Source organism: Diospyros lotus, chromosome 9 (genome assembly GCF_014633365.1).
Source record: "Diospyros lotus cultivar Yz01 chromosome 9, ASM1463336v1, whole genome shotgun sequence".
Lineage (NCBI taxonomy): Eukaryota > Viridiplantae > Streptophyta > Magnoliopsida > Ericales > Ebenaceae > Diospyros > Diospyros lotus.
The window spans coordinates 32,808,226-32,824,960 of record NC_068346.1 but is presented as its reverse complement, the minus strand read 5'-3'; the positions used below and the strand labels follow the sequence as shown (position 1 = coordinate 32,824,960).

General features: G+C 35.7%; 1 pseudogene; it reads right to left on the bottom strand.

Annotated features, from left to right (window-relative positions):
* Positions 1-1,782: 1,782 nt before the first annotated feature.
* On the bottom strand, positions 1,783-9,542 carry LOC127809369 (uncharacterized; annotated as a pseudogene).
* Between the last annotated feature and the right edge of the window lie 7,193 nt (positions 9,543-16,735).

Sequence of the window (16,735 nt, the reverse complement as noted above, 5' to 3'; positions counted from 1 at the left end):
ATCATGGCATGGTTTGAAGAATGATCAAAAGCTACGAGCAAAAAGGTGTTTTAGGCATTCGAGACCCAACAACAGATTCCAAATTTCCCGATCGGCGAGCAGACAAACATATTCCGTTTCTTGTCGCCTTTAGGCGCTGACGTACAGTGGCAACTGGCAAGTCATAATATATATATATATATATATCCCTATCATAGAGCCATCATCATATCTTCCAATTGGATTATCTGCAACTGTTGGTACAGTCTAGCCGTATATCTTCCTGAGAATTATATATCTTGTTGCAGCTGCCGCAATCACCGATTGTAGAATCATGAACTTAATTACATACATATATATATATATCTTACGGGAAAAGGGGAGAAAAATTTCACTTTCTCATGGGTTTCAATGTCAAAAAGCTTGATGTAAAACCATAATTTCAGACTGGTTTTTCCATGAGAACTGAAGCTGGAGAGTGGCAGACCAATCGTAAGGGAGGAGACCCTTGTTTTGGCAGTAATAATAATACTAATAATGATGATAAAACATGTCTCCTTTTTAAACAGGATCTGTCTACAGGTTTGTTTTCTTGTTAGGGAATTATTACAGATTTCTATTTAGGTTCTTGACTTAAGAGTTGATTGGGTTGCCTTGGATTCTTTACAAAAAAAAATTTCCTGTAAGTGGATTCTTTATAATTGCTTGTGAGACGATAGTTACAGCGCCATTATGAATAGCACATGATTGATCGATCAGTACGTATTGCATATCAATAGGCTTAGACAAATTGTGATGATGTGGGATCACAAATTCAGGAAGAGTGTATCCCGAGCTAGCCCGTGAGTAGATTGTGTCTCTTAACCAAAAAAGAACTATGCTAGGGGTTTAAATACCCTTTGTATTATATCAAAAAATAAGTTTATCTCATAGAACGTATAAAAAAGAAAATTATGAAAACTCAAAATATCAATAAGTGAACCACAAGATATATGTAGGAATGTCAAGAAAAATGAATTTAGGAGTTGGTGTATTTTGATTAAATAAAAAAGACAAGAAAAAAAATGTCTTGCTTTGGGTTGGTAGACTTTAATTGCAATATGTTATTCAAGTAAGTAACATTTGCTGAAAAATGCATGATTTACCCAAAAATATAATATGTGAAACAAAACTCCCTACTCACAAATGGTCTCAAAAAGAAGATGAAAGCAGAAAGAGTTGTTTATATTTCTAATTTATGATCAAACAAAGGTTAATAATTCTCAATCTCACCTGTTCACCCAAGTGAGTAAACTACCCACTTTACCCCTGCTCCCACACTCCAAGGGTGAATTGGTGGGAAGAAGGGTAAAGTGGGTAGTTTACATACTCAAATGATTGAGATTGAATATCACCACCCTTAGATAGGTCAAACAAAAACATAAGCGTCCTGATCCACGAAGTAAAATGTAGAAACTAAATATACATGTGAACATACCTATGCGCACACATTCCAACTACATTAGCATGATGAAGTTGGGCAAAAGGTGAAGTTGGAGCTCCTACCAAAGAGGTCAAAAACTCAATAAAGTTTGATGATTGTTTAGGTATGCTATTAACTTCAAACGTAAGAGAACTTGGCTAATTATGCAAAGGGAATATAAAAGAAAGAATTGAATAGAAAACAAGATGTGTATAATCTAAATAAAATGCAAATTTCATTTCATAAATTTCATTAGTCGAATGAGCTTAGCAAATAATGAGACAGCAACCATTGTCAACATTAACCATCCATGTTTTTATCAAACTAAAACTTCAGTCAACTCAACATATGCATGCTTGCTCCGAGGGGAGGGGCGGAGGCACACATGAACCTATATGATGTTTTGGCAAAATAATCTCAAGCATTGTTCCTGTCTCGTCGTAATATGCTTCTAGTTTAGCATCTTCAGGAATGTGCATTGGAAGGGGGATTTCCCTAACAAACTCCCCGGGAGGACAGTACTCTGTTGTTGAATCAGTTAACTTGAATGTCATGTCTTGTCTTTGTTGGGAAAAAACTCTCGCACAAAGCCAAACAATTTTCTGTTAGTCTGAAAACCAAATCACAAAGTAATAACAACAAACACAAGAACAGAAAAATAGAACTTCCCTATGAACACCAATGAAGGTTTTAGCTATTCAAGGCTCAGATCAGAAAATCATCACCTACAGTGAACCGTCGAGAAGCTCTCCCAATTCGAAATCCCAATGGCCTAGCTCGGTACCAGCACACAGCATAGGAGATCACACAGAAATGGTTCACTCAGAGACCCAACGATTTCCACTCGGTTTCTCTTCTTTTTCACTCATTTGTCCCATCGAACCCACAAAGGTTTTATAGCCATCAAGAGGTAAACCGAAAGCCAGCAAAAAATCCATCAAGAAGGATAAAGGAACCAAGCTTTCGGAAGAGATAGGGATGGCGAGATAAGAGGAGAGGATAAGCTAGGTTTTTGGACGGAGTCACAAACGGCCAGGGTAGAACTAGGTCAAAACATGGGGGAAAGAAGCATTATATACCTGGGATGAGCAAGGGTTGGTTTGGCCGAGCTGGGTTCTAAAATTGGGCCTGAGCTGCTGGGCCAAAATTGGCCCTACCTCCTCAAAGGCCCTTTGGGCTTTCTTCTCCATTTGGTGACTGCACATTTGGGTTGTATCCACATACTATCAATCCTGGGCCTTAGCCTATGATAGTGTGGCACACCTGATCATCATGGCCTTGGGATGTTTGGTATCACAAACAACAAATCTCCACCTTGATACCAAAACCATCTAGCAAATCGGGACCCACAGAGAATGCACAAAAACACGCATAATGCACTAAGCAAAAATAAATAAATAGATAGCACACAGCAATATAATAGCACTCAGCATAAAAAATAGCACACAGCAACAACACATAGCATATCAGCACTTAGAAAAAAAAATAGTAGTTCACACAGAACTGATTATGTCATTTTACCAATATTTAAGAGTGATAGGCAGCTCCTAAATTTTGCTAATGTGAGAACCTTAGTACCCATATCTGAGGGGTTAAAATCAGTCATAAGTTTCTCCAAATTAATAGTATTTTGAGACACTATGTCACGTATAAAATGGAGTCTGATATCTATGTGTTTAGTGCGTTCATGAAACATGGGATTTTTGCACAAATGAATAGCTGACTGGCTATCTGAATAAACTACTACATTACTCTTTAAAACACCCAGTTCTATGAGTAAACCTTTAAGCCATAAGGATTCTTTAATTGCTTCAGTTGCAGCTATATATTCTGATTCAGTGGTGGACAATGCAACAATATGCTGAATTTGGGATTTCCAACTAACACAGGATTTACTTAAGGTAAACACATAAGAGGAAGTTGATTTCCCATTATCTCTATCACCAGGATAATCAGAATCTGTGAATCCTTTTAATTTAACTTCTTCATTTGTGCTTTTATACACTAAACCTACATCACAAGATCCCTTCAGATATCTTAATAACCACTTTAATGCTTCCCAATGCTTAGGACCTGGGTTTGACATAAACCTGCTAAGTGTGCTAACTACATGAGCTAGGTCAGGTCTAGTACACACCATTAAGTACATAATTGACCTTATGACATTAGAGTATGGCACTTTACTCCTATACTCTTTTTCCTCTTCATTAGCAGGTGATTGATCTCTAGACAAAATAAAGTGGCTCGCTAAGGGTAAGGAGACTGGTTTACACTCATGCATGCCAAATTTCTTTAAAATTTTTTGGATATAAAATGATTGATGGAGAAACAAAATGGAAATAGACCTGTTTCTTTTGATTTCCATGCCTAAAATTTTCTTAGCATGTCCTAGGTCTTTCATTTCAAATTCTTTGTTTAAAGTTGTTTTGATCTCATCAATCATTTTTAAATCTGGACCTATTAAAAGCATATCATCAACATATAGCAGCAAGAACACACAGCAATTGTCATGATGTTGAAGATAAAGACAATAATCAAAAGCACTTCTTTTAAAACCAATGGAATGTGCAAAATTATCGAAACGTTTATACCATTGCCTGGGAGACTATTTCAAATCATATAAAGATTTTTTCAGGTAACACACATAATTAGGATTATTTTTATCTTCAAACCCCTTAGGTTGAGTCATGTATATGTTTTCTTCTAGATCACCATGAAAAAAAGCTGTTTTGACATCCAATTGTTCAAGTTCCCAATTAAAGTAAGCAACCAATGCTAACATAACCCTTATTGTGGTATACTTAACAATCGGGGAAAAAAATTCATGGTAATCTACTCCTTCTTTTTGTGTGAAACCCTTGGCTACTAACCTAGCCTTAAACTTTACCGGTTCAGCCCCATTTGCCTCTTCTTTTATTTTGAAGACCCATTTGCAACCCACTAAGGATTTGTCTTTAGGCCTAGGGACTAATTTCCACGTTTGATTTTTATGAAGTGAATTAATTTCTTCTTTCATTGCACCAATCCATTCTTTAGCATTTTCACTTTTAATAGCTTCTTCATAAGTATTTGGCTTTTTATCTACTAGGTCTTGGTAGCTAGCATACCCAATGCTAAAATTAGTTTCCAATCTTTTATGGAGTCTTTGTGGCCTTCTTTCCCTATCTCTTGCTAGTTGATAGTCATTTAGGGAATCTGAATTTTCTGTTTCTTCTTCTAGATTACTCTCATTTTCATTAACTTGATTTTGTGCATTACTCTCCACCTTATTTGGGGTATTATGGATAAAAGTACTAACTTTCTGCACCTTACTCCTAGTGTTTTCTAGCTTCTTTTCATTCTCTAAGTTTGAGTCTTCCTTAAGGCATGGCATTTCTAATTCATTAAAGGTGACATCCCTACTGATTATGATCTTTACACCCTTTTGGCTTCTATCCCATAACCTATATCCCTTTACTCCTTCGAGATACCCTAGAAAGACATACTTTCTAGCTCTAGGTTCTAGTTTGCCCTCATTTTGATGTATAAAGGCAGCACAACCAAAAGTTTTTAAAACAAAATAATTTGCACATTTTCCATACCATTTCTCATAGGGGGTATCACCACTTAAAGCCACAGAAGGTGTCAAATTAGTTAAATAACAAACAGTTACTATAGCTTCTCCCCAAAATGATTTTGGCACACCTGACCCTAGCATCATGCACCTAACTTTATCTAACAAAGTCCTATTCATTCTTTCGGCCACTCCATTTTGTTGTGGAGTGTAGGGGACAGTCCTATGTCTAGTTATGCCACTTTCAGCACAAAAGTTTTCAAAATCAGAATTACAGAATTCTAGGCCATTATCGGTTCTTAAATATTTCAGTTTTCTCCCTGTTTGATTTTCAAATTGTATTTTCTATTTTTTAAATTTTGAAAATGTATCTGATTTTTCTTTTAAAAGATATACCCATACACGCCTAGAGTAGTCATCAATTATAGATAGGAAATATCTATTTCCTCCAAAAGTAGGATTAGACCCTGGTCCCCACAAATCTGCATGAACATACTCTAGGATTCTAAACGTTTTATGATTGCTAGAGGAGAAGGAGAGTCTATGGTGTTTACCTAGGACACAAAAGTCACAAAATGGCAGGTCTGACACTTGATCCTTGTCAAAAACACCCTTATCACTAAGATATTTGAGACCCTTTAAGCTAATGTGTGCTAACCTATTGTGCCATTTTTGTGTGTGATCCGTGTTAAGAGAGGCAACAGTGGAAGTTATATTACTTAACACTCGTACATTGGTTTAAAAATTCCATTTTTTCTTACAACTTTAAAAGCCCTAAGTGCACCCTTAAACATTTGGATCATCCCATTTTTAATCTCACCTGTGAACCCCAATTTTTCTAGTTCCCCAACAAAAATTAAATTCCTACTCATTTGAGGGATATATCTTACTCCAGTCAATACTAGCACATAGCCATTTTCAAATTTAACAGTTATATCTCCTACACCAGCTACTTTGTATGCCACATTATCACAAGTAACAACATGCCCATTATCAGAATCATGTAAATGTGCAAACCAGTGCTTTCGAGATGTAACATGAAATGAAGCACCAGAGTCTAAAATCCATTCATGCAAATGGGTGTTCACAGACAAATTAATTTCAGGTGAATCAGAGTTTACTAACATAAAAACCTCACCAGATTCACATTCTGAAGACACTACATTAGCCTCATTATTTTCCTTCTCCTTTTGTTTATTCTTTTCTATATAACAATCTTTTATATAGTGCACAGGCTTTCCACAGCCATAACATTTTCTCCCTTTTACTTTTCCTTGGGACTTAGACCTACTTCTACCCTTATGCTTGCCATTCTTCTCGGAATTCCTAAACTGTGATCTACCCCCTTTTACCATATGAACTTCACCATTTCTTTTCTCATTTTTTAGTTCCATTTCTCTACTTCTAAGAGAATCAATAACAATTTCAGGTGACAATGTATCTCTACCATATTTTATTGCACTTTTAACTTCTCTATAAGTTTCAGGTATGGAATTCAATAAAATAACTACTTTGTACTCTTCACACTGTTTCACCACAATTTGTTATATCTTGAACCAAATTATTGAAACCATCTAGATTTTCATCTAAGTCCTTAGAGGATTCAATTTTGAAACTAAAAAATCATTCAAGTAAGTAGAGTTTGTTAGGAGTAGACTTCACAAGGTATAGAGACACAAGCTTTTCCCACAATTCTTTAGTTGTGTTTAATTTCCCTACCTTTCTCAAAACAGAATCCGAGAGATGTAAAATTATGAAAGTGTATGCTAATTCATCCATTTCCTTTTTTTCTTCAGTTATATCAGAAATTTCAGTTTCTTTTCCTTCTTTAGATGTACTAGGTTTAGCAAAACCGATTATAGCTTTTGAAACTTTCTGTTGTACTAAAATTCCTCTCATTTTTTGTTGCCATATTGAAAAATCACCTTTACCATTAAAAACACCTAGTTCAAAATGTTGTGTTGCCATTAGATGCACAAAGAAAAAAAAAATGCAACAGATAGATTTTTTAGAATGCAATCAGCAACTAAACAGTCAGGAAATAACAATTACACAATTCCAAAATCAGCAAGTTCACAAAAAAAATCAGCAAAGTAGATAATCCTAGTATATCTAGCAACACGTAATGGTTACCACCACAGGGTAACCCCCAAACGTAATGACCACCCCCACACGATGGCCTGCTACTTGCTGAAACGAAATTAGGGTTAGAAGGGTCTCACCAAACTGACCGGATTAATAGTCAGTAAATTAAGAGAGACAAACCACTGAGGTTGGGTTGATAGTCGAAAAGCCTCGCACGGTCGTTGGTTCTGCCACGCGCCGTCTGCCGTCGGTTGGCCTGAGCTACACAAGCCGGTCGCCGAGACTCACCTCAATGTCGGGAAGTCGACGGAGGGTCTCACGCGCCTTAAAACAACCAGAGTGGAGAGATCGAGTAGGATTTTCGAATCAGGTTAGGGTTTCGCGAACCTTCCCAGACTCGAACGCAACCAAGAGATCGATGATCTCTTAGTCTCCAAACTCATCTCTGATACCAGTTTGTTGGGAAAAAACTCTCGCACAAAGCCAAACAATTTTCTGTTAGTCTGAAAACCAAATCACAAAGTAATAGCAACAAACACAAGAACAGAAAAATAGAACTTCCCTATGAACACCAATGAAGGTTTCAGCTATTCAAGGTCAGATCAGAAAATCATCACCTACAGTGAACCGTCGAGAAGCTCTCCCAATCCGAAATCCCAATGGCCCAGCTCGGTACCAGCACACAGCATAGGAGATCACATAGAAATGGTTCACTCAAAGACCCAACGATTTCCACTCGGTTTCTCTTCTTTTTCACTCATTCATCCCATCGAACCCACAAAGGTTTTATAGCCATCAAGAGGTAAACCGAAAGCCAGCAAAAAATTCGTCAAGAAGGATAAAGGAACCAAGCTTTCAGAAGAGATAGGAATGGCGAGATAGGAGGAGAGGATAAGCTAGGTTTTTGGACGGAGTCACAAACGGCCAAGGTAGAACTAGGTCAAAACATGGGGGAAAGAAGCATTATATACCTGGGATGAGCAAGGGCTGGTTTGGCCGAGCTAGGCTCTAAAATTGGGCCTGAGCTGCTGGGCCAAAATTGGCCCTACCTCCTCAAAGGCCATTTGGGCTTTCTTCTCCATTTGGTGACTGCACATTTGGGTTGTATCCACATACTATCAATCCTGGGCCTTAGCCTATAATAGTGTGGCCCACCTGATTATCATGGCCTTGGGATGTTTGGTATCACAAACAACAGTCTTGTCTCTTAATAATTGGCTTACAACCAGTGCTTACACAAGCAATTTTTACAATTCCATGTGAAGGTGTGTTCTTCCAAGTAACTTTCACCCTCTGACGATCAACGAAAGGCAAGCTGACCATGATCAAGAAGCTTTCATCATTCTCATAAATAGTTTTTGCAGCAGTAACTGGGCCATATGCACTCCTCATTACCCCAGTAAACTCATTTAACCATTGTGATTCATTTGGGTGGATATCCAAGACTCTATCCACATGTGAATCCTTAACCAAAGAACAATCATCGTCATGTCCATGGGAGAAAAAATTTCTCCTCCTCTTGTTGCATACAGGCAGGAGGTCCATTCCATCACCATTGGCATGGTTTGTTGGCTGAATTGACACATCCAAACTAGAACCATTGAGCAACTGTTTTGGCTGTGAATTTGTACTACTCTTTAATGGCGGAGGAGGTCGCTCAATCTCAATCTCTGTACTTGGAAGGTTCCTCCATGATTAAAAATCACTCACTTCAAAAGGGATTGAAAAGTTTAAATCTCTTCCTGTTAGCTTGATCCACCTTTTCCTCTCCTCCTCATCAAGAAGCATCAGATTGGGAGACCTAACAACTTCAATACCATGAACGCACTGGGGGTTAGAGAGACCCCGATAATGTTTCCTTTGCATCTTGTGAGATCGAACAAAACCTTTATCTACACTGAATGGAAATAGACGCTCACCCTATCGAGAGTGCCCATTCATATAACTCCTCAATTGCATTTTACCCAAAGCATTTTCTGGCCTTTCCTTGAAAACCCACATGTACATATTCTCCATATCATGTTGAACTAAGAAAACATCAAGTTTCAAATTGGACTTATCATACCTAGAAACCTCATTACTCTCCAAAGTAATCTTACTCTTTGATTTCTCATTCAAAGTTGGTTTAAAATAAAAACTAAAGAAAAACCAAGCACTCCATACACTATCAAGCCTCTTGGCACATTTCTTCCTAGCTTTTGTGACATTAATATTTGAATCGAGCTCATAGTGCCTAGGGGCAAGACTAACATCCAGCATGTCACAAGTATCATTCCTTAATGGGAGAGGTGGGCTAGGTTTATCTGAGAATGGGAGATTGAAATCCAAGGACAACTAATGATTGAGCTCGCGATTTAACTCCCTTTCCATCTCATCATGCGAAGATGAACTCGAATCTATATGGAGAAGAGTAGAAAAATAGTTATTCTTCATGGATAAGGCTGTGAAAAAAGCCTCGCCCATTTTCTCTTTGGAGGACTTGGTTATCATTGAGGGGGAATTCATGGTCAGCCAATACTCAACAGCATCACCAACTATGGAGCTTCTCCATATCAATCAACACAAACACAAAATCATGGATCAGGTCACCATCTACCCAAATTACAAAGAAAACACATCCAAAAACCAATTGAATCACCCTAGAGGCATATCCTCATGAACCAATCCCAACAAGATCATGAGCAATCCATGACATACCTATCAAATATATCAACAAAAAGAGATCATTGTGATAGATAATCGAGTATAAAGATGGTAAACCTTCAAATCTCATCCAACCTCTAAACACAATTTGAAATCAAATAAACCCTAGCCTTAGAGAAACACACATATAAACAAGATTGAAAAGGTCGTACCTGGGGAAAGGAGGCATAGAATCAGCATTAGAAGGGAAAGAGAAATAAAAAGAGAGAAAGGGATTTGATAATTGCCAAAAAAGAAAGGTAATTGGAAAATTGGGTTAATGGAGTCAATTTAAAGAGACAATGAATAACCCAGAGACCATACATGTAGGGCGAAAACAAAGTCAAATAACATTGATAATAGGATTGAGATATGTGAAAGGTCAAAAGGGGCATCTATTATCATCAATTGGTTTTTACCCTTCATGAACTAGCACCTCTCTCTCTCTCTCTCTCTCTCTCTCTCTCTCTCTCTCTTTGTTAAGCTTTGTTTTTTCCCCATTTGCTCACATCTCATTCACAATTAAAGTGAAGATCCATAATTATTATTTAGATATATCATACTAGACTCCATTTTTCAATTACATTCCCAATTCAAAATATCACCAAAATTTAGTGTAAATCTACCTTATTCTTGATTTTTGTATGTGTAAAGTTTATGATGGTTGGTTGAGTAAGTTTTATGTTGATTGTTGGCTACTTAATTGATGACTCTTGGGAGTCATCAAGATATCTAGTTGAATTAGCAGCAAAGAACCCACCAACCATGTGTTACCCACCATGTTTATGATCTCAAAGTGACCTAAACAGGAGACTTATTAGTGTTAGTGCCCTAATGCTAGATTTAGATGGCATCTAGTATGAGTATTAGGTCTAATGATATAATCTTTCTTTTTATTTAAATGATTATATCTTCATTCATAGTTCTCCATTTAAATATGAATGAGTCCCTAGATATCCTGATAATCTTTATTCTTAAGTTGTTAAGAATATGTGACAAATTAAGATCTACAATACAGGATTTCTTAAAAGTATTCCTACTCCTAAGATTTTTCTGAAGGGGAGTAAGATTAATTGATTATGAACTAACACATGTCTACTACCTTTGATTAGTATGAGATACTAATGATAAACGATGGTAAGTCATATGCCATATTGCATGAGATGTAGATAGTAGACATGTGGATCGGTGTTAGTTGAACATCTATTGAATGTGATGCCTGTAACAGATCATGTGGCCGAAAGGATTAATGATTTGTTATTGATTTTCGATTGTATATTTGGTCATTTGATTAGAAGCGATGGAGTTATCTTATACACTGGTGTTAGGGATTTTTCGTTGAACAAAACCATCCAATGTGAGAGGTAGAGATGCTCTTGTATGGTCTCCATACAGTAGTGTGTGGAGGCAGATGCTCGTTGATGAGATCTATTATTCTCCATCAGATAGGGTGAACATCCTATGCGATCTTAATTGGTTGGTGATTGTAGAAATCCTTGGCTAAGGTGCGTATGATTGAAAAGAGTTTCTGATGTCGGAAGAGTTTCGATGAATCATCTCAATCACCCCAAACTAGATTTTGCATAGCTACCGAGTCCTATGAGTTTGGTAGATCCATGGCTTTCACTCGATCAAGATGTTATTCAGTGAAAGGACTATAGTGCACGGTAATCGAGAGTCCAAATAGGTTTACAAGGCACTCTGACTTCATTGCCATTAGAATCGTCTTGAGTCTTGGCTAAAGGATACTCATGATCTTTTAGGATGTTTTAGGGAGATGGAGAGATCCTCTTAATAGATCAAAGTATTCGATTGGTATCAAGACTTGACGTGTCCTGATTGCTACATGGTTATGAACCTAGAAGGTCACACCCTAAGGAAGTAATGCGTTAGATTAGTGAATCTGAGCTTATAGACTATTCTTCCACCATTAAGAGTTAATGGAGACTAAATTACCATTAAGAGTTAATGGTTAATAATAAAAATCATTAAGAGTTGATGAGGTCTTAGCGAGATATTAATGATGAGAAATGTTCTTAGAGTGTAATTAATTCTTATACAATATTTTGTGTATAATTGTTATACATGTATTATAAAAAATTAATTAATAAATCTCAAAAGAGGGTCATTTGAGTTTGAAAAGTCAAAGTCCATTTGAAATTAAAAAGAAAGAGATGGATCTCGGGTAAAGGGGATTGATTTGGCTGAAAAGCCAATTGATAATGGGGTAGTGAGTTGCAGGCGCAATCATGTACTTCCAAAACTATCTGAGGCTTATCTTGAAAGGCACTTTGATGGTTAAGTAGGTTGGTATGTAGAAAATAAGCATATTTGGAAGAAATAAATTTAGAGGGAGATTAGATTTGTGACACTCAGGAGCTGAAATTTTTTCACAAATTAAATGTCCAATTTTGTGAATTTTAGATAATTAGTGTGCTAATTAATTTATTTTTGAGTTAATATTGCACTAATATTTATTTTATTATCTGTCATATTTGGAAGAGGAATTAATAGGCTAATTGGAAGTCAAATTTCTTAATTAACATGAAAAAAGAAGTTGGGGTCGAATTGGAATCTTACATGCACAACGATTGAAATTCTAGCCCGCACCTCTACTCAGTTTTCAAGTCATAACTTCCTCTAAAGATATTGAATTTAGGTTTTCTTATATGCATTGGAAAGCTAAGACAATTATCTACAACTTTCATGAAAGCCACAAAGCCCGGTTCTAACAGTAAGGCAATCTAAACGCATGAAAATTTGTTGGAAGTGGGCAGCCCTACTATGAAATAAGACCTGTTAGTTTGGGAATTTGTTTCCAAGTTGGTTTAGTACTTCTTAGAGGATCCATCTATTTAAGGATGTGGAAAACACATTAGAGAGAATATTGGACATACAAAACCCTAAAAAAAAGAAAAGGATAAAAAGTGCAGCTTTTAGGAGAGAAGGCAGATTATTTATTGGAGAGATCGTTTTGTTTGCTTCCTTCCTTCTTCTTTTGAGCTTTTTGTTCCATCCACTTGTCCACTCATTCCTAACCTTTGCATCAGCCTAGAGGGACCAAAATCAAGGTTTGGGAGGCAAGAGGTTCAACAAAGAGTGGTATTTCATCATGAGGAGTTAAGGCGACATCAAAGAAAATCAGTTTTATCTTTTAAATTCTATTTTTCTTTGATTATTTAGGATCTCAATTATGCAACAACTCTTGGATGATTTTGGGGATATATTATTCATTATGAGTGGCTAGTTATGAGTGGTTAATTAATTGTTCAAGGTTTCTAAAGGATCCTATGCATTGAAACTTTATTTGTTTACTCAATTTTTTGTTGTGATTTTTTACTTCAATTATGTTTATTTTGTTCTAAACTTAGTGCTTGTAATTGGTGAATTAATGCTTGTAATTACTTGATCACCAATTACATGATTTGAGATTTCTTATGATGCTAGACATAGATAAGTAAGAAATGGTCTCTTGGACAAAATAACATGTGTTAATGGGGAAGACATTTACTTGATTACATGTGTAATTTTTTATTATATTTGTAATTAATATTTTCATGTTTTGAGTATTATAAAGTTTTATTAGCTTAAGAGGGAGTGAATTAAGTTTTTTTTTATCAGAAAAAAAATTTAAAGCACCTAGTAAAAAAAAGTAAAGAAATACAGCATACAAGGATATATAGTGATTCGGCTATGCCTATTTCACTACATTGGCTCATCGCCAAGGATTTAGTTAAATTAACTTACTGTTGACTCGTCTTTCAAGAAAGAGAATTTTTTTTGTGTCTTAACTATCATATTTTGTCTCTACAACATCTCAAAATTTAGTGAAAATATCAAAACTTTTGTACAATTTGTCTGAATATCATTTAATGTTCTGAAAAGTAGAAACAAATTGCATTTAATACACTGTAACGGCTATAAATTTTAAATTCAGATAGATGTTACTAGAGTATTATTATGAAATTGGATCTAATACAAATCACAATCAAACCAACAATTATACAAGCAAACACAAAATTTTACGTGGAAAACTCAAATAAAAAAAATCACAAGCAGAGAGAACAAAATATCACTAAACAAATAATTGTTAATACAAAAGTGATATTGCCACACACAAAATATCAATAAACAAATATTGCTACAACAAAAATGATATAGTTGCAACTAATTCCATAGCATTTCTTATCATCAATTGATTTTTACCCTTCATGAAAAACCCTAACACCTTTCTCTCTCTCTCTCTCTCTCTCTCTCTCTCTCTCTCTCTCCCTCCCTCCCTCTTTGTTAAGCTTTGTTTTCTCCCCATTTGCTCACTTCTCATTCACAATTAAAGAGAAGATCCATAATTATTATTTAGATATATCATACTAGACTCAATTTTTCAATTACATTCTCAATTCAAAATATCACCAAAATTTAGTGTAAATCAACCTTATTCTTGATTTTTGTATGTGTAAAGTTTATGATGGTTGGTTGCGTAAGTTTTACATTGATTAGTAGCAAAGAACCCACCAACCATGTGTTACCGACCATGTTTATGATCTCAAAGTGACCTAAACAAGAGACTTGTTAGTATTAGTACCCTAATGCTAGATTTAAATGACATCTAATATGAATATTAAGTCTAATGATATAATCTTTCTTTTTATTTAAATGATTATATCTTCATTCATAGTTGTCCAGTTAAATATGAATGAGTCCCTAGATATAAGAATATGTGACAAATTAAGATCTATAATAAAGGATTTCTTAAAAGTATTCCTAATCCTAAGTTTTTTTTTTGAAGGAGACTAAGATTAATTGATTATGGACTAGCACATGTCTACTACCTTTGATTAGTATGAGATAGTAATGATAAAGGATAGTAAGTGTAACGCCCCATTTTCCCAAAGCGCGCATTAACTCAGAATTTCAGGGATATACTTTTTTTCAACAATCACACAACGTAAATTAAAACCTCGACAATCCCGATCCACTATCTCAACATATTAACTTAAAAGAATAAGGTAAGACTAGTAATATCATCACATCAGTGGAAGTAGAATCAAAATCTCGAAAATACATAACCGAATTTATTTTATTCATAACGTAGAAATTGTTTGACAAGACATTTCAAAACAAAATACATCGAGTCTTGTAATACCCCATATCTGTGTGAGGTCACCGCGTAATTTAGATGAATTTAAAATACCGAAAAGTGGGTTTAAAAGTAAAATAAATCGCCGAATCGACCGAAGGGAGTACCTTGGACCCTAGATAATTAATAAAAATGGTATAACATCATCAAGTAATATAAGTTATGATTTTTGGTGATGAAAGAAATTGGATCAGGAACAGTTTTCGGTACAGTTGTCGACCGTGCTGAGAAAACCGAATCGACGTAATAGACATTCAAAAAGTCAACGGAGCATGTCAATGACTAATATTTTATTTATAGAACAACCCTTAAGTGATTTCGGGTTGAATTAAGTGGATTTAGGGTCAAAACAATCAATCGGGCCTAAGTGTAATTTTCTCAATTTGTCCGAGGGATGTCAAAATGGTAATTTTTTGAAAGTTTCAAGGGAGAAATGAGAAGTACTAATATTGAGGGTCTTAGTGATGGTGTTGGGAAGATCAGGGGCTTGAGGATAAGGACCAAAATGCAAAAGAAAATTTCAAGAAGGCCAAACTGTAATTTCCAAAACATTTGCTCAGAAATGGCAGATCTGGCTGCGATTTGTGGCCGAAAAATCTGGAGATTGGTAGTTGTTCTTTGACAGGGCATGGCCATGGTCGAGTAAGGGTGAAGCAACGGCCTCTGATTGGTCGAAAAACGGACGAATTTGGCTATAAATAGTCGAGTCTTGGTGAGGGTTTGCATCAAAGATTTTACTTCGAATTTCTCACATTTGGGAGCGAATCAAAGGTCGGGGATAAGGGGCTTTTGTTCCCCAAGTTGTGAGAAGCAATTCTGGGAATTTTGAGAGTTTTTGGAGTAGTATAGAGGGTGTTTTCGCATATATATATTCGACCGCCTATATATATATACATATTGCGGGAATGGTTAAATCGGGTTGTAGAGTGATCGATCGAAGGATCTAATAAAGGGATTTTGGTGGCGAGACTATGGGTAGTTAATCTGGAAAGTTTCGTGTCAATCGGAGTTTGAATCGAAGGTCAATTTAGTTCGCCAGAGTTCAGTGGCGGGTGGTTTCGGCGGGCTATTTTCAGCCAAATCGGAAAGCTTCTAATGGGTTTTCCGACAAAGAAGAGTACCATTTGGATCGACTAAGGGAGAGGAGCAGCCTGGTGTCGTCGCTTCGATTTTCCGGTGTGCCGTCGCCGGAGAAGATGACCGGAGGTATTTTTTATATTTTTTTAAATGCTGAAAATATAGGAAATTCGAGAAAAAATATAATTAAGAGAAATAAAATTCTGGAAAAATATCCAGAAATTCAATAAAGAGGAATATTTTATTTTGATGAATTTTTATCTTGAAAAGTTCTTGAAGAGATAATTATTTTGGATTTTTGAAAGGAAATTTAAATGAAAAATAAATATGAGGGCTTTTTATAAAATTCTGAGCAAATTCCAGAGGGATAAGGAATTTATTTTATGAGTTTTGGTGATTTTTTATGAAGAATATTCTAAGGAAATCAAGGAGAAATAAATTTTCTCAAGGAAAAGTAATTATGGAAATTTGAGAAAATAGGAGAAAAATCTGAAAAATTTTCAGAAAATTCCAGAGGCTTATAAATATTGTTTTATGAATTCTTATGGAGAAAAAGTTTGAAAAATGCTTGAATAGGTATTTACTTGGAATTATCGAGAGAAAAATAAGATGAAATTAGAGAAAAATTATGAGAAAATTGGGAAAATAGATATTTATTTTCCTTTGAATGCTTATGATGTCTAGGGTATCGTTGAAGCTCGAGGTTGAATTATAGAGCGCCTGACACAAGAATCGAGGTTGGGCACGCTTTTCGAGG